The sequence below is a fragment of the Vicugna pacos genome, chromosome 35 (assembly GCF_048564905.1).
Source record: "Vicugna pacos chromosome 35, VicPac4, whole genome shotgun sequence".
NCBI lineage: Eukaryota > Metazoa > Chordata > Mammalia > Artiodactyla > Camelidae > Vicugna > Vicugna pacos.
In genome coordinates, this window is record NC_133021.1 from 31141768 (window position 1) to 31165620 (window position 23853).

General features: G+C 43.9%; 1 protein-coding gene and 1 long non-coding RNA gene across 6 annotated transcripts in view; one reads left to right on the forward strand and one right to left on the reverse strand.

Moving 5' to 3' along the window:
- KIN (Kin17 DNA and RNA binding protein) overlaps window positions 1-23853 on the forward strand; it is a 398804-nt gene that overhangs the window by 21495 nt on the left and 353456 nt on the right. The window lies entirely within an intron of this gene.
- LOC140691379 (uncharacterized) overlaps window positions 1-23853 on the reverse strand; it is a 74617-nt gene that overhangs the window by 14268 nt on the left and 36496 nt on the right. For 3 of the 4 annotated variants that reach the window (XR_012067010.1, XR_012067007.1, XR_012067008.1), the window contains exon 1: window positions 7760-7893. The exons of the other annotated variant lie outside the window; for it this stretch is intronic. This is a non-coding gene — a long non-coding RNA (uncharacterized lncRNA). Of the gene's footprint in view, window positions 1-7759; window positions 7894-23853 lie in introns of those variants that run through there. 4 annotated transcript variants of the gene reach the window in all.

The window sequence follows — 23853 nt, forward strand, 5'->3', positions numbered from 1 at the left end:
TACAGCAAGTTGCATAAAGGATTTACGTGGGAACACTGAACCCCCTTGTCAGGGATGGAGAAGGGCAGTCCCATGGTACCGCGGCAAGTATGCAATGGCTTGCTTTCCAACAACTGCAGCAAATTCATCACAGCAAATCAGTCGGCCAGCTTCTGACGGGCTTTGTGATGGGCCATCTGTCATCGCGGGCATCACTCCATCCTCAGGAATCTGTGGCCGCCTGGCTTCAGCACTACCCGGGATGCCAAGCAAGTCCACTAGGAGGTGAAATCTTGACTGTTCTTAAAACGTACTTGTACTGGGGGCAGAGGGCTGGGAATGTGGGAAGACCCACAACTTCTCCACAGTGACCCATCCAATAGTGGAGCCAAAGGCTAAAATATAAATATGGGTCTGACAGACACTCAGATTCCTCCTAAGAAAAGTGAATAGGACCCCCAGGGCCAGCCCCTGAGGTCTAAAGACCCGGTTTCAGAAATAGGTTGCTCATGTATTCATTCAACAACCACTTGAGAGCCTAGTATGAATCAGGTACTAATTCAGGCCCTGGGAATAGGAGAGGGAACAAAACAGACAGAAATCATTGCTCTCAGATCTAACAGGGTAAGCAGAGTTGGGGAAGGAGGTATGAAAAAAACATTCTTCCACTCAAAAATTATAAATTGAGCCATGACTTTGGACTTGACCCAGGGGGGATGGAGGAACAACAGAGACCCTAAGGAAAACTTTTCCCTTCCATCACGGAGGGTTCAGTCCAGTTCAGGATACCCGGTGGTCACAGATTCCCCACAAGCTCATGCTTCCTTCAATCTGATGAAATGCAGTGAAGGAACAGTAGCCAGACTGGGGAGCTCCTGACTCAGCGAGAGGAGAACCCAGATGATCTGATAGGGATCGTGGAATTGCAGGAGCAGCTAAAAGGAATGTAAAAGGGACCAAAAGCAAGTCAGAAAAGAGCAAGCAGCACCTCAGGGAGAATTTTTTTCCAACAACAAGAAGAGCCTGCAGAGGAGAGATTTGATAAAGACTTGTTGAGCAAGAACCCCAGGGAAGAAGCCACCACTCATTCTTGGGTCAGGTGATTGCTTCTATCTAGAACCTGATTGGGAGGGGAGGATGGGGGCTGATAAGCCAGGAATGACTCGGAACACCAAGACCAGGTCAACGGGAGCAGGCGGAGCAACCTGGGAGTCAACCGTGCCCATGTGCCCACTGAATCCCCACTCAGGAAACTGCCTGTAGGGTCGGCACGCAGACGTTCCCCCCGCAACCAGATTCAAGCACCTTAAACAGCTGGCTGAGCCTGTTGTGTTGAAGTGACGCCCAAGAGAAGCAAGAGAATGGTCATAAAGGAAGGTTCTTTTTTCTTTCTTTTTTTTAATTTTCAGGTCTGCGGGAAGGAGGTGCTTCCAAAAAGCACCCAAGGTGCCTCCTGTTAGGGGTGGGATGGTCAGGAATGAGTCCGTTTCATCTACATAGTAGAGAAGAGAACCTGTCGGCTGGAGAGCAGGACGGAATCCCAGACAGAAAACCAATCAACACTTGATGAATCCCTGTCGTATTTCTCCGCACCTGTGTGACAGCACACCTTTCCCCCACAGCATCGGCGAACACCGTCTCCAACAGACCTCCGGCAGTCGTGGTGGTTATGATGCTATTCGGTTGCAAAAAGTGCCAGGAATGCTTACTGCTCGAAAACTGCAGTAGGAATCTAAGTACCGAAATTTTATCTACTCTTCATCTTTGGTAATAACCGAATTATTCTACTTGACGACAGCATACCTCTCCCCCCTAACCTTTTACCCTTTTTGGTGTCCATTAATATAAACTTTTAGCCATGGTTACTCTTATAGGCTGGAGGTGCTCTTTCCTACTCCCACTAATTTGATCCCCAAATGCCATATTCATCTCCCAGTGTACCTGAGCGGACAGACAAAGCCAGGCATGGAATGACTCATGGAAAACGGAGGCTGGGTATGAGGTTCATGCCTCTCTGGGCAATCCCTATGGTCGTATTACTTCCATTTTTCACCCCCTCTTTCCAACTACGATGCTAGTGGAAGAAACTCTCCACTCCACATAAAAGTGACTCTAACTCTACAATATTTTCAACATTTGATTCCTAACTCAATTGCACTGGAACTTCCAAAGATTCAGAGTTTCAAGAAATATGAAGTCAAGTATTCTGACAGCATCACTGCAAAGTGGAAAAGAAATGGGGATTGTAGTTTCTATTTTAGAGAGATAAAAATTGGAGTCAAAAATATTAAGGTATTTAGCCACAGGTAGATCTGGGAATGGAACACTCCCCCATACTCCAAGCCCAAGGCTCTGACATAATGTGATGATGATGATGATGATGATGATGATGATGATGATAATAATAATAATAATAATAATAATAATAATAATAATAATATACAGCAGGCATCCTGCCAAGTGCGTTATGCAGACTATCTCACTGAATCATCAGGAGGACCATGGGAAAGAAATACCGTCTTCGGTGCCCTTGGCTGAAGCTGAAACAGCTGAGACCAGGGAGGGTAGGAGTCAAGGACAGAACTCAAGCCACCTGCTCCAGCCTCTAATCTCTTCACTCATATGTTAGACAAGCATTTATTTAACAATAGAATGCACTGACCCAATTTAGCTTGGATGATGAGTTCAAAAGAACCACACGACTGTTCTTTCACCTCCTCATTCTCTGGAGAATAACGCCCCCAACAAATAAGGCAACTTCTAGAGAAATGGCGGGCAAGATGGCTAAGTTGCGGAAAAGGAAACCGAGTTTGACTTTGACCCAGGAGAAGAAGAGAAGGATGTGAAATAAGAAAGTCGATGAGGCACGCTGGAGCGCTGAAACCGGCTCCAGAGCAGAGGTGCAGACAGGGGTGGGGAGGCGTGCGGTGGGGGTGGAGGTGGCGCCACAGTCACGCCGAGATGGTAGGACATCGAGGGATGAGGACAGCAGATGTTGCCCCAGTGTCTGGAAGACAGCAGCATCCTTCCTCATCTTGAGACTTAATCTTTAAGTTTGCTTAGTCTCATCTTCTCAACGCTTCTGCTGACAGCACCCTCCACCGAACCCTTCAACCTTGTGGGCATCACCCACCAGATCAGATGTTACTGTATTTGCCAAAATTTCCCATGCCACAATTTCAGGCTCTGTCTCTGAATTGATACTTGACTTCCTATCAGCACCAAGCACCTCGACGTCCCTCATTGTAAATTTTTAAAGCTCTTCTCTCCTGACCATATTCCTCACCGCCCCTTCAACCATCATTCCCCTCCAGACCATTCTGTCTGACCCCCTCTTTCTCTTTTCCCCCTTGAAACATCTCTCCTTACCTCCAAATGCATGGCTCCTAGGTAAGTTACAACCTAACCTAGTCTCATAATTCCAGTTTCTAATCAGATCAGTTGCCCAACAAATTCCTATTGCATAATCCTAAGCTTTGTACTCTGGGGAATATGAGGGGGAGAAGGCAAAGCAGGTTCCCCAGAAGCATTTAGGTGGAGATAAAACACAGAGATTCACTCTGGAATTTTAGGAGAAAAACACCACTGAGCTTCCTGGTTCCTCAGTAACCACATGTGATGTTCTAATTGCGCCTACTCATTCCTTCCGATGTAACCCTCGTAAACACATGGAAATTAAATGCCCAGGAAATACTCTGACATCCCCCGCTTGTGCTACAGCAGACCCTGCCCCGCCCCCACCCCCTGCCGCATCCATCATCAAAGATTCTGCCTGATTCTCCCTGATCCTCCCTTTCTCTCTGTGCTGACATAGCTGAAATCTAAAGTAATCCTCATTTCGGTGCCCATCCAACTTGAAAACCTTCTTCCTCACAGAGAAATTTGCCGACTAATTAGGGAATGTTGTTAAAACAATTCAAAATCCTTAAATTGTATAATCTCTGGTTCCTTTTTTTTAATCTCCTTAAATTAACTCTAATTTTATGTTCCTCCCTAATGCATTCAATTACCCAGAATTTATCATGGTTAGTCTCCTAAATCACCTCCGATGGTGTTTTCCATTTAAAACTCACAGTAGCCTATCATTTAAGTGAGTGCCAGAGGGATTTTTTTTCCCCTTCCCTGAAACAAGTTCCCAGAATATGTTCCTTCCTGTCCTCACGGGATCTTAGTGACAGCCAAGGTTAGTTTAAGGTTGCTACATCTCTCCCAAAAGTTTATTTTTGTTGTTTGTCAATACTGAATGGAAGGCTGCAAAAAGCTATCACCACATCTCTGCATGCAGGTTGTGGAAAGCATTCTTTCATCCTTTATATAACAAGAAGCCTCTACTCCTCCTTTTTTTTAATCTATGGTTTATCACCGCTCAGGTGAGCGATGGCGCACAGAGATGCAGGGAAAAGACCATCAACTGTTTGGCAAGATCACCAACCAGTAGATTTCTAGGTAAGCTTTACCTGAGAATCACAGAATACGTATTATGGAGCCCTGAGGGGGGGGCCTGTCAAAATCAGTGTTCTGGGATTGTTCCAAGAAGCCCAGGAAATTCTGGACTGGGGAGGGCGGGTTGAGTTTGGCTCCGGCACCCAGAGCTGAGCAACCTTGGGTGAGTTACTTGATTCCCTGAGCTTTCCTTATTGACAACGCAAGCGTTAATGTAGACGATCACAGATCTTTCCTGGCTCTGCAAGAAGTAAATGAATAACGTTCATACAGAACAAGAGATTCGTAAGTGGAACATGGGTCATTCATTTCGGAGAGACTTTAGTTCCCTCTAGGCAATTTTTAAAAGCTTGAGCTACGATATCAAATCATTTTGAAATGAACTTGTAAAGTCCAAGTTGCTAGATCGTAACTCTGGGACAAGGTTCTTTTTAATAAAATCCAAACGAGGCTGAGGATGGGTTGGGTGAGTTCTATGTGGACCAGAACATGCATAACATAATGTCAGTAAATACAGCTTTGGAGTCCACATTTGAAGAGCTCCAAATATAGAACCCAATCAGGTGACCCCAACAGACCAAAGCACTGATGCTCAAAGTAAGTCACTTTCCTCCTTCCCTTCCTCCCTCCCTCCCTCCTTCCTTCTTTCCTTCCTCTTTCCTTCTCTTTCTCTCTCTTTCTTTCTTTATGCTTCTTTTCTTCTTGCTTTAACTTTAGTGTCTTTGAGCTCATAAGCTCATGTAGGCAAACAATCAGTGACTAAAGACACCATCCCGAACCAACATGAGATTCTCCCTGTCCACGGTGCTATTCAATATGGTAGCTACTAGTCACGTGTGGATATGTATATTTAAATTAAGTTAATTAGAATTAGGTAAAAATTTGAAAAATCCAGTTTCTCAGTTTTATTAGCCACATTTAAAGTGCTTATATTCAAAGACCAGAACTGGCTCCTAGCTAACATCTTGGACACACACACAGATGCAGAGCATTTTCATCACTGCAGAGTTCTGTTGAACAGCCCTGGATGGCTGCCACTGAGAAAGTTTAAGAAACCGCTTTTGGAAAAGTTGTTTTCTTTGAGACAGGCTCCAAAGTCAGGCTGCCTGAGCTCAAACCCAAACACCCACCACCTGCTCGCTAGAGTGCCCTGGATCCCTCATTGAAGAGCTGAGAGCCTGTCTTCTCCTTGGTAGGATGGAAATGCTCACTGTATGTGGGGTACAGGTGCACTGTCCCTCTGGGGATTAAATAAGATAACACTCTATGTAAGATGCAGTGCCTGGGAGCCAGCGAGCACCCTGTAAACGTCAGGTACTGCTCTCGATGCTGATCCTTAGGACAGAAAAGTGAAGAGCAAATAAGTGGCCCTTGCTCCTTGCAGTACCAATGCAAGGGCCTATTCTCTGTCCAAACGCTCTGGTTTCTTTTTTCTTTTTAATTTTTTCATTACTATATATGTATAGTTTACATTGTGTTTTCTGGTGTGCAGCATAATGATTTTGTTACACACACACACACACACACATATATATATATATATATATATTTTCCTTTTCATATTCTTTTTTGTCATAAGCTAATACAAGAGATTGAATACAGTTCCCTGTGCTGTACAGGAGGATCTTGCCGTTAATCTGTTTTATATGTAGTAGTTAGACTCTGCAAATCCCGAACTCCCAAAGTATCACCCCCCCTTACCCTCCTGGTAACCATAAGTTTGTTTTCTATGTCTGTGAGTCTGTTATTTGTAAATAAGCTCATCTGTGTCATTTTTTAGACTCTACATATAAGTGATGTCATATGGTATTTTTCTTTCTCTTTCTGGCTTACTTCATTTAGTATGACAATCTCCAGGTCCATCCATGTTGCTGCAAATGGCATGAACTCATTCTTTTTTATGGCTGAGTAGTATTCCACTATGTGTCTTCTTTATCCAGTCATCTGTTGCTGGATTTTAGGTTGCTTTCATGTCTTGGCTATTGTAAATAGTAAAATGCTCTGTTTTTGAGCAGAGGCTGCTTGAGAATATTCTTCTTATAGAGAAAACCCTACCTTATTACACATCCTTTGCCAAACCCTCTGACTTACAATCCGACTCCTTGTGCAGGATCTTAAAATTCCTGGTATTGGTTTTATAATAACTTTTGATATAAAGACTAGGACTGATGGCAGAAGGTCCACACATAATCACATCTTAATCATCAACCCGTGGGCTAGCTTTTCACAGGGGCAAGCTGCAGAACTTGCTTGAAAAGCATTATCAGATACATAACAGATACAAAGATTTTAATTGGAGGACAATCCATTTTTGGAATTTTTTTCAGAAATATCCCCTCCATTGAAACAAATTGAAGGTGACGGTGAATGTTTCCAGAGAATTTTGAGTTATGCATTTTTTTTTAACTACACACCGATATAGCCTCCTCTGCCGCTACGCCCGCCCTGAAACCACAACGCTAAACTGCACCTGTCCTAAATGCCCCCTGGCTCTTGGCCACCTTCTCTGCTGGCCAACCAGTGGAGCTAGCTTCTCAGAGGACGGGAGAAGCAGTGAGACTCCTGGCCAAGCACAAACCCTGTCCCCAGGTTCCTGTGTCCCCTGGAAGATGCTGTCCCTTTAAAGTCCCCTCAGAGCAACCTGTTGCCTCACTCTTGGGGACATCGGGAGAGCCCACAACTGCTTGAGGCGGGTGCAGCTGCAGATAGAAGGCAGGCCTGAGGGGCAGGAGGCCTGCGCTCCTCATTCAGCCTCAGCTGCAATTATTCTGATCTTGAGCACATCATTTTCTTCCCTGTAAAGTCAAGGTGTTTAAGAGATGCTCTTAGAGGTTCTCTCATGTCCCTTGGAGAATCTATCATTTCTATGGCAAGATTCAGCTCAAACAGCATCTCAGATTGGTGCCTTTCTTTGGTGGAGAATTTTGGGTGAAGAGAGAAATCAAATGAAGCCCAGCATCCCAGCACCAAATGGCGTTAGAACATAGGACGGAAGACACAGTTCTCTTCTGCTTGGGTCTCTCCACCTCACACCTCCACCACTGGAAGGGCCCTTCCCCTCCTGTGATGGGGCAGTGGTCCCCATGTAACCATCTCAGAACCCTCAGCTGGACCCTTTATTGTGCATTAAGTAGGAAAATATTAAGAAGTAAAGGAGCCTTTTTCTTTGTTCACATTTAGAAAAGAACCAAATCAAATTCTTAACCTGAAAAAATTGTAAATACCATCCTAAGTAGTTAGCAAGAAGAGCTCAAGCAGTGATGTGCCTTTCCCTGCGAAATCTTACCCACTAAGCAGACATTCTACTCCGTCCAATCTGGTTTTCCCTTTACTTTACCTTCATAGGAAAATCACAGGTGAAATCTTTTTCTTTTTTCATTTTGACTGTTTCTCATTAAAATATTCTTCTTTTTATTGTTCTACACTTGGAGGGGCAGCATCTCCTCACATTCCCATCCCTGGAGGACTGAAGGCAGGGTCTGACTGTCTCTGAGAAGCCACAGGCAGGCAGAGGGGTAGGATGGGCCAGGTTCATGCACTAATTGTCACCTATGCCAATGTAAATTGTTTCCTTGATGACAGACATAATTTTCAGGTTCCTTTACCACCCACTCACTCAACATAGGATAAAAACAAGATAAGCGGTGATTAAAAGAAACTCTTCCAAAACCTGCCAAATGGTTCCTTGGTTGACCATCACGTACTGGAGCCAATGGTCCTTGGCCTCGGTACTTCCCAGAAGCCAGAGGGCTCCTCGTTGACTTAGGAAAGAGAGGGAAGCAACTGTCAGAAACTACGAGCCCCAGAATACAGTGGTCCACAGAGATCAAAGAGACATAACTGGAGATGATCATATCTTCATTTTAATTAAGGGAGTTCTCTTATCTTCAAAGGGCTTTCCAAACACTCCCAGCACCTCATGAGTCCCACAGCCACTGTAAATCCAATTTAAAGATGAATAAGAAGAGGCGAGAAGGTCGATGCCATTGGACTTGACAATAAAAGTTGCCCATCATATGAAAAACCTGGACCCCGCAGGTGTTCACTTGGTTAAAGTTCTGAGATGTTAGTTGCCAAATGAAACCCAAGAGCTCTTTCCAGATTGCTTTACCATGTAGTCAGTTACATTTTAAGGAAAACAATCTAAATAGAAGGAAACCCTGACTGTCAAATCTGATTCTTTAGAGCCCAGAGTCTCAAATATTTTCCCTGGAAGAGTGAGAGTTTTGCTGGCTAGAAACAAGCAAAAAACTTTCCAGGTAAAACTGTGGTTGAGCAGCACAACTCTAGGGAAACAGAAAAAATCAAGAAAGCCACAGAACTAAAAAGATAAATTGCTAATCCCCAGAGAGCACAAGGTGGGGCTGCCAGAAGCTAGCCGTCAAAACTTACCCCTCACCAGTCATTACTGGAACCAAAGCATCTCCTGACATAAATTATTCCCTTTGGAAAGTGTGAAGAGATGAAACCAGGTTTACCCTTCCATAGGCGATTGGTGGTTTTTAACATATGGGGTTAATGACAGACGGCCACCCAGAAGACACCCACCAGAACCTGGGTATAAACATCAACACACCACTTCTTCCCTAACAGATCCTCAGTGGGTGCACCACCGTAATTCCCCTACACTCTTCCTCCTGTTTCCTCTGTACTTTTTTTTTTTCTGGTTCAGTTATCACTAAAATACACATTTTAATTGAATTATGCAAGATTCAAACTTCTCCGGCTTTGAACATTTCTGTAAACACTCTACACACTTACCTACAGCAATGCTGCAAATCCTTGCAGGAAATTGAGGGCAGCTCTGACAGCTTTTGAGGAAGAATTTTTTAAAACTTCCAAATGAATTTTTACTACAAGCTGCTCAGCCATAGTTCAGTATTTCTCTTCTTTTGGCTCTTCCAGGTCAACTTCCTAAACCGTTTTCTGTCCCTCCGTCCTATCCCTTGTGCTTCTAGACCCACCAGCTGTACAGCCTTGACCTTGGTGTGGGTCTCTTCCTTTTACTGAAGAAGTATCAAGACTAACTCTGTCTTCTTGGCTCCTGCTATCAAATATATTGACCAATTGATAGCACAGAGCCAAGAGACTGAAACCATAAAGAGGTTGCCTTTTTAAACAGAAAGGCTTTCAGTTCTGCACCTATAAATTGAATTGTCATTCCAGAAAACATTACAGGAGTGTGAGTCCTTTGGTTACTAGTAGAGGATAAATGAAAAGATCATTGGAGGCCTTACACCCATCACTGTTATCGGGGGGGGGCATTGCAGAACACGTGACCTTCAGGATGCTTTATCTTTCATAAGTCAAAGCTCACATATGAAGTTATTTCAGAGAATAAACCACAACTGAGCATGGTGGCTGTAATTACCAGGAGTCCATCCAAAGCTCCATTGATTCAAAAGCTGGAGAGAGAGTACCTGAGAAGTCCTTACAGCTGCTCACCAACTTGAAAAGTGACATCTGCTCTCAGTTCTCTGGAAATATGATACAATTGTGATCAACAATTATGCACAACAGACTCCGTGCTACATGTATGCATTCTTTCATTTAATCCTCATAATTAAACGAGCATTCAGGGAAACCACTATGGAAAACAGAATGGAGATTCCTTAAAAAACTAAAAATAGACATAGCACATGATCCAGCCATCCCACTCCTCGGCATATATCTGGAGGAAACTCTAATTTGAAAAGATACATGCACCCCAATGTTCATAGCAGCATTATTTACAATAGCCAAGACATGGAAACAACCTAAATGTCCATCGACAGATGACTGGATAAAGAAGTTGTGGTGTGTATATACACAATGGAATACTACTCAGCCATAAAAAAGAGTAAAATCATGCCATTTCCAGCAACATGGATGGACCTAGAGATGATCACACTAAGTGAAGTAAGTCAGACAGAGAAAGAAAAATAACATATGATATCATTTATATGTAAAATCTGAAAAAAAATGACACAAATGAACTCATTTACAAAACAGAAACAGACTCACAGACATAGAAAATAAGCTGATGGTTACTGGGGGGAAAGGAGGGTGGAGGGATAAATTGGGAGTTTGGGGGGACACCACAGAGGGTCACCACTCCCAGCCTGAAGTTAAAGGATGGAAGGAGGGGGTTGGAAATGATGGAGGGCTTCTGGAGGAGGTGGTGCCTGAGCTGCATCTCAGGGGGTGAGGAGGAGTTAGTCAGATGGTGAAGGTGAGAGGGACATTCCAGGCTGATAACGGGATAATCAAACCTCGAGAGACAGAGATAGGACAGGACTGATTCAGATAGAAGATGAGTGGTTGGACTGGTTGGCATTTGACCTCCAGTTTGGATTCCACCACTTCTAAAACAGACCAAGAAAAGCATCGCCAGTGGCAGAACTGATTCACTCAGAGATGGCTCACCCTTATCTCTGAATGAGGAAGAGACTCGCTTAGGGAAGCTGGGAGATGGCCCAGGACCGATGTCAAACTCCCCGTCCTTCTGGGAAGCAGAAGAGGGTGACTAGGAAGTGGGGCACAATGAAGGTGCTCAGAAGGACACGTGGAGTGAGGTCCTTAGAGCCCACACTCCAAAGCTGGGCCCGGCAGAGGGGCTGAGCGAGGCCATTCACATGAGAGAAGGGGAGACGCCCGGGAAGCAGGTACCAAAACCACATCATACGACGCCGGGGCATAAGACATCAGCTGCTCTCACCCTCGGGGCCAGAAAAGTAAGGTGCCTTGCCCTACGCTCTCTGGGCTTTTTGTAAAGGGGGCACTTAATTCTAAACACAGGGACTTCTATTGTGCTATGTGGTTTTCTTTAGTTTTTCACCCAAATAAATTCTACTTATGCTTCTTTGGGCTTTCTTGCCTAGAGACCAGGATGGTGATTATTTATTTTGATTTAAAATACTTTCCTTTCACAGTGCCTCCTGGTGTGGGAGGCTACCTGCAGGGGACAGAGTAAACAGAGGTGGGGATAATACATGATAACATCAACCCAGCTTTTAAAATAGATTTTCACATGGCAAATCTTTGAAGAGAACAACCCAAAACTGACCACATTACCACAATTAAGTTGAGTCCCGTGGCCTGAAGAGGGTTAGATCATAAAGGATATAATAAGCTTTATGGTTTTCTCCAGGTTCAACTTCATTTAAAGGGAGTAAATATTTTTCTTTTGGAAGTCACACTCAGCAAAAAGATGATGGATTCCTATGATGACAATTTTTTCTAGTTACTAGTTTCTATTCATACTCTGTTCAAAAAACATAATTGATTTCCATAAACTCACCAGCGAGTTAGAAACTGGTAAGTAACATTGAAGATTATAGTCAATAAAATTTTTACAGATTTGGAAGTCAATTGGATATGCCTCAATAAGTAAGGAAGTCGGTGGTTTTCTGGCATAAAACCACCTTGGGCAGTTCAACACAGGAATAGTCTACCTGATGGACAGACAAAATTAGTGATCTAAAACTTCCAAATTGGCACCCACTATCCCAGGAACAAGCATCAGTAAAGAAGAGGAGTGAGGGACTAATGGCATCTTAAGTCACAACGAGAATTCCTATACAGAATCATCTGTTTCACTCCACTGAACATGCTATGTATCACAGCGCCCTGAAAGTAGAGATTCCATAGGTGTGCGGTACCTAAAACCTTTTTTGGACCAAAGCATTATATATACACACACGTGCACACTAAACATAAATGTACCAAATTAACAAATATACCAAATAACACCATTATGCTAACATTTAAGTGTAGATTTAATCTTTGGCAAATCCACATCAAAAGTTTTCTTTTTTTTTTTTTTTTAATAAAAAGGAGCATTTTCAATTTGTAAACTGCCTGTCTCCTTTAGGAACAACTTTACTTTAAAACTCTTTCTTAAAGGTGGATCATATCTCCCAAGCATTAAAAATCAAAACACAAGTTCTCATATTTTTTCAAATGCAATGTTTTCCCTTTTCCCAGCTTTAATGAATATAATTGACATAAAACATCATGTGAATATAAGGTGCAGAACATGATGATTTGATGCACATACACACTGAAATCATGACCACAAGGGTTAATCAACACCTCCCCCATCTCACATAATTACTACACTTTGTGTTTGGTGAGTACATTTAAGATCTACTCTCAAGTATATAACACAGGACAGTATTTTTAACTGCAGTCACCATGCTGTACATTAGGTTTCCAGAACTTATTTATCTTAAAACTAGAATTCTTACCCTTTGACAAACATCTTCACTTCCCCCCATCCCCTAGTCCCGAGAAACCCCCATTCTACTCCCTGCTTCTGTGAGTTCAGCATTTTTTAGGTGAAATAAAGTATTTCCAAAATGATTTGAAGACAGAAAATAAAACCACCACTGAAACATTAGGAAGCAAGATGTGCAAATTCCCAGCTCAGTTCTGAAGGTCCAGAATATTCATTTCATTGTTGGTCTAACCCATTCATTCCATATTATCAAATTGCCTTTTTTGGTGTTTATTTTTATCTAAAAATGGAAGAGCGAAATCACATTGGGATAGTCATACCAACAACAGTGTTGGAACTTTCTGGTCTCAGCACAACATCATAAACTGACTATACTTCAGAAAAAATAATGCAAAAAAAAAAGTTTTGGTCTTGGGACCCCTTTAGACCCTTAAACAAGTATTGAAGACCCCAGTGCACCTGTGCACCTTTGATTATATGGGTGACACATATCAACATTAACCAACCTTACTGTGTTAGAGATTAATAACTGGGGAATCTTTAAAACACAAGAATACACAAACACTCGTTGCCTTGGCCACTAGGGAGACAGCACTGTCACACATTTTATAGTTTCTGGAAATGTCCACTCTGCACTGTGAGAGGAAAAGAAAGAATGAATGAAAGGTGAAAATATTTTAGCTTCATTAAGAAGTAATTTTGGCCTCACAGATCCCCCTGAAAGCATCTCAGAGATCCCAAAGGACCTGGGCTCCTTTTGCAACCTGCTAAAGGGCCTGATCAGAAAGCATAAGATAGACGATGATGGTTAGCGGTGAGACGGTGTCTGTGGACATTTTCTCCTGGTTCAGTTTTTTTCCGTGAAGGATTGAATGCAGTCATTTGCTGAGAGCCAGGATGGAGAAGGAATGATGGGGCTGGGCAGGGGGAGGGGGTTTGGAAATAAAGAGAGAGACGGGAAATTGTCCAGGAGAACAGGAGGTTGGACCGTGGACCATCGTAAGCGTTCAGAGCTACTTTTTGTTGTTAGGTTTTTGTTGTATGTGTGATTAAGAGACATCAAGAAAGAGAGAAATCACTCAAGCTTTTTATGCAGTGTTCAGTATGTATTTGTCGATGACAAGATCGTGTCTCAGCCAGATTATTAAACTTTGCTTCTATGAGTCACAAAGCAAATCATAAGACTTTAGTTATCAATTCATTTCTTCTTTAAATATTTATACAACACCCACCATATACCAAGTCTGATTTCGAGGCTCTGGGAACACAAGGTCGAATAGGCTACATACTGATTCAATTGGCTGAGATCATGTTCCTATTCAAACTGCATATGCTAAGACCTCAGTTGCTCCAAAAACTTTCCAATATCTAGAAAACATAGTAAAGTGCCATCAAAATGATAATCACATCACTGGTGACCTACTAAATGTCTGCTAATAATGCAAGACTCCCGGGGACCACCTGCTTGCACGTTTAGAATCTGGTCTATAGAAAACCTGTTTCCTGTGCCGCCCCTGAAATGTGGGGAAATGCAAACTCTTGCAGCTTTAATAAAACAAACAAACTGGGCATCGACGTGAATTTTGTTCCTGTCCTTTCCCAAACTCAGACCCATTACATGACATCGGAGTAAGGACAGAATTCCTGCCATTCCATCCAGGTCATGGAGAGTGAGATTTTATTGTTCAGTCTCCAAGTTTAGTGCTTGTAATAAAATGGCAAAGTCTTCAGAAGAGAAATTTGTTTAAAATGTTTCAATGAAATTTAAACTTACGGAAAGGTGTATTTCCACGCACTTTTCATCCTTTTGCAGTCTTTAAAGATCTCTCTGCTTGGGTGTTTCGTTTGTGCAGTAAATTTAGAAACATCTTGACTTATTAGGGGAAAAAATGTGGGGGTTATTTTAGATATAATAATTGACAGCAGAAAATAGGAGTTGAGATCTATTTGTATTGACGCCTAAATACACTTCTGAGTTTGCAGGGGTTTGGGTCAAAAATGTATTTAGGAAGCCCCCAGCCAGTCTCTTAAAAAGCTAATGATCTTTCCCTTTTAAGATGAGTGGTTTTGTTTGTTTGTTTCCTTAATAAACTGTGACCCAGTATTCTGGGTTCTAGAGACAAAACAGGATCACTAACACAGGTCACATTTTAGAATTCCTGAAGAAGTAAAGGTTAGGGAAGAAAAAGGCCCCTGGGGTAGGTAGACATTTAGAGGAAAGACAGAGAAAAACCGGGCAGTAACAGCTGAAAGAGAAATTTTCACTTTAATTAGCTGTAAAATGCTCTTTATTTGGTGGGATTTGAAGTGGGTTTTACAATCAATTACACTGAGTAAGGCAGCACACTCTGTCCTCTGCACTGCAGCACACGAGCTACGAGCACCCATTTTATTAGTAGGATGGTAAACCTAAACAAATGGATTTATAATGGCTTGTAGACAATTCCCATGCAATAACTGTATTATTAAATCTAAGGCATTATTAAAGGTTAATTATATTTTAAATTATTGAGGTTTAACAATGATGTAATACATGGAGAAGATACGTATCTTCTTCTGTTTGGACTATAATTACTAAGCCTCCCTGAACTTCTCTCTTTAATTCCGCCATTCTCCTTGCTAAACAGCTTCTCGGACAGAGTCCTACGCCCACAGCCCAAGCTGGCTCTTCCTGCCCTAGACCTTTCATGCCGTCCCTCTCCGCCTCCCTCCTTTTCCATCTTCACCCGAGATCTTGTCAATATCTTCAAAGGAAAAATTGTCGCTTTGTAGCGCAAGTTCTCAGCCTCCCTTGCTTTTCTCCTGACCAGTATCCTTCTCCTTGCCCTGTCACCCCGTCAAGGTGCTTACAGCACATCGAAAACACCAGCTGGACCATTTCATTCCCATCAAGGTCGTTCAGCAGTGACCTCTGTTATTTTTCCCTTTTTAAATCTGTATTTCCCTGCTGTTCGTATGCCCCCATTCCCAGCTTTCAGATGGTTCTTTATCCAGTCCCCCGTTAGACTCCTCTTACTCCAGTTTGTGTTCTCAACATTTCTTCTCTTCCTTTTAGCCTCACCTACAAGCTCCTACAAATACCCTATGCCTTCACTACTTTTATTTGCTTCCCTTAAAATGGGATCAAATGCCTGCCTTCTGAAGCTGATGGTAGCACCTTATGATTAGGTCCTGGACTTGCCTCTGCTCTTGCTTTCTTACCAGGCTGGGGCTTTTTGTCCTATCTGCAAATACTCACGGATACCTTTGGAGATCTCTCTCCCAGTTCTTCATCTGCCTGTGCCTTCCCTTCCTTCAAATACAACACTTTTCACTGAGCACCTGCTACGTGTCAGACACTGTCCTAGACTCGGAGGCCAGAGCAACACAGCCAAGAGCCCCACACTCATGGACCCGGCAAGTGGGAAGAGACAGGTGATTAAAAAGTATCAAAAGTACAATCGGATTCGTAATAAGTAAAGGATGCTACACATTCTGAGACGAAGATCCAACTGGGTAATGCCACAGGAAGTAACCAGAGGAGAGGACAGCCACTTCTGAGAGTGTGACACTGTGTGCAAGGGTGACTTATCTGAAGAAGTGACATGAAAGCCAAGACCTGAGAAGAGTCGACCATGTGAGCAGAAAGCCAGGAGAGGACTCGGAGGAAGACTGTTCAGAAAGCAGGAATGGCAAATTCCCAATCCCACGGCAGGAACAAGCCGAGTTTATTCAAGGGACAAAGGGAAGGCCAGACCTGCCGGAGCAGAGTAAGCCCCGGGGGAGAACAGGAGATGCCGGCCAGGAGGCGGGCAGCGCCAGGCTGCGCACCACACGTGGGCTTGGGTGGACTGGCAGCTCCACGGCCACGTGCTCACTGAGGTCAGCCCTCCTCCCTGCTCTAAACCTGTATATTCCGGGTTTCAACGCTGAGTACCCCGACCTCCATGAACACATCCTACGTTTACCCAATTCTGGAAACCCAAGAACAAGGCTTGTCCTTCTCCATGTCATCGCCGACCCCTGCAGCCAAACGTCTTCTGCCATCATCTGCTTTAGCATCAAAAGTATAAAAGGAAATACAACAGAATGGTACAATATTTTCACTACTGGTGACTTCAACTTTTTTTCCTTCTACTTTCCAACATTTTCTGAATTTCCTATCACACACACCACTTAGGTAATAATAAAACATGTGTGCAACTTACAAATACATAAAATAGATAAAAAACAAGTTTCTTCTGTATAGCCCAGGGAACTACATTCAATATCTTAAAGTAATCCATAATGAAAAAGAATAATGAAAACAAGTATCTGTATGTCTATGTGTGACTGAAACATTATGCTGCACAGCAGACATTGACACATTGTAACTGACTATACTTCAATTTTGTATTTATATATATATATATATAGATGGAAGATAATGAAACTCTGTTTGGAAGCACATCTCAGCTGTTTTTCGCTATTAAAATAACCGGGTGTTCTTTCTCTGAAGACTCCCCTCTCCCTTGTGACTGTTCCAGAACTCCGAGGTGAGCTGGTTCCCCAAGCACAGGGCACGGGTAGGTCTGCACCTGTGGGAGCGACACGGGACTTGTACTCACATGCAGAGGATGCTGCCAATTGTACTGAGGCCTCTCCTGCTTGGTGTGCAGGACACTGTTCTAATTTAAATGGTATCAGAGTCAACAGGATGCGACATGTAGAATGAAACTTCTCAAGCTCTTACTTGAAGAGATAAGGCTGAAAGCGCAAACATCGCACGGAGTTTAAAACTGAAATCTGTGGTCAGCTGCAGGGACCTAGGCTGGGACCCCGCTACAAGCCACCTCGCCTTTCCAACACGGTCAAGAACAAAGCAAAGGGCATACTGTGGACTGGAAATACTTCCCATCCATCTCTTCCCGGGGCCCCACGAATTTAAAAATTCCATATGTATTTAGTAAGTCAGAAGGAGTAAGAAAAGAGAGAGAGAGAGAACCTTTGGCCAAAACTCTAGGGTCTCTATTAAAAAAAAAAAATCCCCGAAGTACTCCAGTTCAGCCCAGCACATCTGGGAATTGTTTCAGGATAATGACAGTAATAATTATGATTACTTACACTTAATTCGCCCTCACAGGGGCGCTGTGAAGATTAATGAGTTAATGCTTGTGATGTGTTTCTGGCTCCTTGATGAAAGCTCTCATAAAAGCCCAGATTGTTGTTATGGCCATTGCTGTTTACATTAGACCATCCCTGGGGAGGGCTTCCCGCGCTGCCGGCCCGCTGCTCTCCCATCACCGAGGACAAGCACTTCTCGGATGAACAGCGCACCAGCTCCGGGAGTCGTCTGGCTGGGCAGGAGTCCCTGCCTTTCAGAAAGTGCTAGCAGACTCACTGCCAGCGATTGTCCAAGGCCCCCAGGCCTGCGTGACTGTCCTCTACTCTTAGCTAAACCGTGAGGTCACAGGAAGAAAGGTAACTAGTGTCCTGCCCCAAATGGAAAATATATCGATAGCGTAAACATCTTTCAAAATGGAGAGCCTGCAGACAAATCCGTAGACAGAATCACAACACAAATAGAGAAAACTTTAAGATATAATGTTTAAATAAGGCCCATAGAATAGCTCATTCAAAATTAAAGCCACCAATCCAGAGAAAACTCTAATTTGAAAAGACACCTGCACCCCAGTGTTCACAGCAGCACTATATACAGTAGCCAAGACATGGAAGCAGCCTAAATGTCCATTGACAAATGACTGGATAAATAACATGTGGTATGTATACACAATGGAATACTACTCAGCTATAAAAAAGAATGAAATCATGCCATTTGCAGCAAAATGGATGGACCTAGAGATGATCATACTGAGTGAAGTAAGTCAGGCAGAGAAAGACAAATATAATATCACTTATATGTGGAATCTAAAAAAAATGATACAAGTGAACTTACCTACAAAACAGAAACAGAGTCACAAGACACAGAAAACAAATTTATAGTTACCAAAGGAGAAAGGAGGAGGGAAGGGATAAATTAAAGTCTGGGATTAGCAGATACAAACTACTATATGTAAAATAGATAAACAACAAGGTCTTACTGGATAGCACAGGGAGCTATATTCAATTTCTTGTCATAATCTGCAATGAACAAGAATATGATAAAGAATATATGTATATATATATGTATGTATAACTGAATCCCTGTGCTGTACACCAGAAACAAACACAACATTGTAAATCAACTATACTTCAAAAAAAAAAAAAAACAAAGTCACACAAAGATAGCAGATCAATGGCTTGCTTCTTAACATTCATTAATTCATTTTTTAAACAAAAGGATTGCAAGCCTGCTTATCTCCTATGCATAGGCTTATATCAAACCACATTCGCTGAACAAGACAGGGTCCCTATCCTTGAGAAGATGGTTATTGAAGGACAGCCTGTCAGTCACATGTAGGAGGTCAGTATGGCGGGACACTGCTCCAAATGCAGCTCTTCCTCTAGAGGGGTAGGGATAACATATGCCCTGTGATGCTCTCTAGTCCTCATCTTTAGCTGCAGTTACACCTGGGAATTTATTTGTTCAATAATAAATACATTGTTTGTAGGGCTAACAGAGGCACGAGCCACTGTAAACGTCCTCTTTGCACGGTGCACGTGTAAGGACAAATATACGGAATATGTATATATGTACACTCAGTAGTGTACAAACAAAGGAGATCGCCCCTGAAGAACAGAAAGAAGTGGGATGTATAGAATCCCTTCTTCCTTCTGTGTCTCGTATCTCATTTCTCAAGTTAGAACTGTCACTCTTTCATTCCGGAGGGTCTCAGGATCATCAGACGGAGGAGCAGATGAGAAAAATCAAGACCCCCTCCCTCGCCTGCGCAAGGTAGAAGCTGCTGGTTACCTACCCAGTAGCCCTTCTACCTTTGTTCATAGAAACAGACTTCATTTCAGTGGAGCACTTTGCCATGAGGGGGAAAAGACCACATTTCCCAGTATCCCTCCAAGACTAAACTCTGGCCAAGAAGAGGCTGGCAGAGATGTTGCGTGGGAGCTGGTTTGGCTGGCAGGTGTGTTTTTTCATCCTTCCCTACTTCCTCTTTCCTGCTGCCTGGAAATCTCACACGACAGTAGAAACTGCAGCAGCTGGGAAGGACCAGGAGTTGGCCTTGAGGACGGGAGGGAGAAGAATGCCACCGACATCAGCACCCCCATCCGCCAGAGGTGTCCACATCTGAATCCCTGGAATCTGGATGACGTGGCCAAGGGAAACTAAGGTTACAGATGGAGTCAGCGTCACTAATCAGCTGACCTTTCAACAGGGAAATTATCCTGGGTTACCCAGTGGGTCCAGGGTCATCTTAAGAGTCTTTAAAACAAGAAGAGGGAGACAGGAGAAAAGGAGAGAAGGCCAAGGGAGAAGACCCAGCCAGACGCTGCTGGTTCTGAAGATGGAGGACGGGGCCACAAGCCAAGGACTGCGGGCCGCTTCTCAGAGGCTGCAAAAGGCAAGAAAACAGGAGCTCCCTTAGAGCTTTTACAAGCAACGCAGCCTTGCCAACCTCTTCCCTGTAGCCCAGTGAGACAGCTTTCCGAATCCTGACCTCCAGGACTATAAGATGAGTAACTGTGTGTTGTTTTAAGCTACTGAGTTTCTGGTCACCTGTACACCAGCACCGAGGGCGGCAGAGCAAAAAGAAGGAAGGGACCCGTGTCCCCAACGACTCTGTGGCGCTGTCCTGCTGGCCCTGGGTGACCTAACTCCACCCTCCTCTTACGGGAAAGAGCAGTGCCATTGGTATTTCCCTCTGTGGGGCGGGGTTTTCTCCTACATACAGCAAAACCGACGGCGCTACGCTGCAGAGGTATGAGACTAAGATCCTTAAGGCATGTAGTATTTAGTGCCATCAGCTATTTCTTCAGAACCAGCAGAGAACCCATGGTCTCCCCACGCCCGTGTTTAGGACCTGTCTGCTCAGTAGTAACCGACAGTGGTTCTCCAACTTTAGCTTGGACTGGAATCATCTGGAGGGCTTGTTAAAACAGACTGCTGCGCCCCACACAAGAGCCTCAGAGTCAGCAGGTCCAGGGTGGGGCCAAGGGACCCCACTTTGAGAATGCCAGTCTCCACCATTTGCTGGACGAACCCTTGATAATGACCTCTCCCAAACTCATAACCGAAGTCCAGTCCTCATGACCCCGTGCCTGGATATCAGCAGCCTCCTCACTCTCCACCCGCCTCCTGTCCTAACTTACTGGTCCCCACCCACCCCCACTTCCCACCTGATTGATTTCGCTTCTGCCATATTCTGTTTTTGCTTCGAAATCATCAGTGCTTCCCGGTGCTGAGTAGATTAATTCCAAACCCCTCTGGGACTCTCCATAGTCACCTGCCCTCCTTCCCACCCACCTCAAGACGTCATTCCTCCAGCCATGCCTGGGAAGCGAGTTAGAGGAACCAAAACTTCTTTTATTTTATAGTCAAGAGGACTGAGAGCACCCAGAGAGAGCTGGCCCCGTCAAAGCCTTTGGCAAACCCCAGCTGGAGACAAACAGCCGTCCCATCCTCCACGAGCTCCCACAGACAGCCCAGCACCGCCCTCGGGGGACAGGGGGCCGGGTCCCTTGCACAGAGCAGCCCACAGCAGGTTCTGCTTATGGGAAGCAGCAGTGAATCCATGGAAACTCGGAATGATGTGAGAACATAATGTGCATTTCAGCTAATTACTCCAGAAAGGGAACGCAGCCAGGGGGACCTGAGACTGTTTGTGTGCTGTTATTCTGAATTTTGAAAGAGAGGGCAAACTTGGAAGAAATTGGCAGCAACTTCATCCGTCCCCAGCCAAAGTGGCAGCTGTCCCTCCCCGGAGCAGCTGTGCGTAGTGTGGCTGCGGGCAGCAGCCCCTGCCTTCCTTTGTGTGCGGAGAAGGACTGACATGTGCACATGGAGAGGCTGCCTCGCCGCAGGAGGCAGCGTCAAACTCCCAGGAGGATAGAGGGTCCAGCTCTGGGCAAGAGGACCCCAAAATGATCCACCAACTCTAAGCTTGCCCTGTTGTAGGGTCTCTGTCCATCCCGCTCATCACAATCAGTCTTCAAATAAATATTAGTTGTGCTCTTGCCAGGAAACCTGGTCCCTGTGTCGCTGAGAGCTTTTCTTTAAGAAGGAAAGCTTTTCATCTGTTTATGGTCCATGTTTCTCCAGCTCCATTAAAACAGAATTAATCCTTTTGTGCCTTTGTTCTCAGGCTAGTCTGCTTTTCTTCACTTTTTCTTCCCATTATTTATTCATGTCAGCCTTTCCTCACTCTCAGAATGACTTGCTACAGCTTCATTTTGCATGGTCCTACCATGGTCTCCGACCGCCTCCGGCCCTAACATCCCAGGGCGACGTATCTGAGCCTCTCTGGGCTTCCACATGGGCAAAGCCCAGCTTCTTCCTTCTAAGCGTTCACAAACCCATGGCTTTGAAATGACAACTCTTCCAACGGATACTTATTTGACGTTCCTGTCTTTTGAGGGTCGTCCTGTTTGCCTCTCTTAGAGATCAGTGTTCGTGTTTTGTCACAAGCATCCCACAAGATTCTCGCTTGCACAGCTTCTGATTAAGGGTCAAACAGATTAACAAAAACCTCCCTTCCAGAAGGAGCTATCGGGATGGCCAGGTTGTTGCAAAGAGATTTCCTTCTCAAGTCCCTCCTTCGGTGATCCCATCAGAATAGTTTGGAAGAAAGAGACAATACTGAAAATCTGAACGGAAATCTAAGGATACAAAACATTCTGTTTTCATTAAGCCTCTTTCTTCATTTTCACTGAAGCTTCTTACTTCTTTTTCCCCCCGGTTTTATTCAGCTTATTTATGGACTTACAGCTCTGTGTCAGTGGAAGGCGTACAGCACAATGACTGGACATACATACACTGCAAAATGATTACTGTAAGTTTAGTTAACATCCATCTCCTCATGTAGTTACAAATTTTTTTCCATGTGTTGAGAACTTTTAGGATCCATTCTCTTAGCAACTTTCCTATACACCATACAGCAGGGTTAACTGTAGTTACACGGCTCCATACATCCCCAGTACTTACTTATCTTTAAGGAAAAAAATTTAATTGAAGCATAGTCAGTTACAGTGTGTCAATTTCTATGCACAGCATAATGTCCCAGTTATGCATACATACATATATTCATTTTCATATTCTTTTTTATTACAAGATATTGAATATAGTTCCCTGTGCTCCACAGAAGAAATTTATTTTTTTATCTGCTTTTATATATAGTGGTTAACACTGAAGTTCCTTACTTCTAAACTCTCCATTTCTTCTTCTCCTCACCCAGAGACCTACAGTTTTTACCTTCTCAGAGTGACTAATCTCTATACAATTTAAGTGGGAGGAAGGTGCAACTCTAGCCTTGAGTAATTTCGGTGAATGTTCTAGTCTCCGATCTGGATTTAATTGTGAGACGGTAACTGGAAGAGAGAAGGAAATATCAGTTCTAAACAGGAACACAGACTCAGGGCGAGAACTGGAAGCCGGGCAGACCCGTGACAGCCGTTCCCAGGCAATTCTTCAGCTCCGTAGGCTGTGGGGCAGCACACCCTGTGAGCGCTAGTAATGACTTTGTAGATTTTTAGGTTTCCTTTGTGTTGGGTGCTGAAGGGAGAGGAGGAAGAGAGTTGCTGACTTTTCAGTGAATGGAGGATGGAAATTCCCGATGAGTTTAAAGCGCCCGGCAAACCGGCCTCTCTCCTCCCTGTCCCCTTGGTTTTGCCCCCGACCTGGAAGCCATCACCTTCCTGGCTCTTCCATGGAATTTCTGTGTGGTCTTGGTCTTACTTAATTGACCTCTCCCCTTCTGCATTTCATCGTGTGTATACGGTACAGGATCGACTTCAAAGAGGTCCAGAGCCTAATTAATGTCTCTCGGGTGCCTGAAGATTCTTGGGTGGAAAAAAAAATAAAAATAAAATAAAACCACCACCTGTATGCAGATTCTGAGATGACACGACAGCAGGTGGAAATTATTACTATTAAATATGACTCCATCTCAACATATTTGGCAAACTCCTCCTCAGGGGCATGAGAAATGTCAAATTGGTGAGAGTGCACTTCCTCTATGACCAAAGCTTCCTCTGCTTCTCCTCTTTCTCCCTCCTTGTCAGCCCCCATCTCTCTCTCTGTCTGTCTCTCTCTCTATATATATATGTATATTCATGATGCTACAGTAGATGACAACACAATTAAT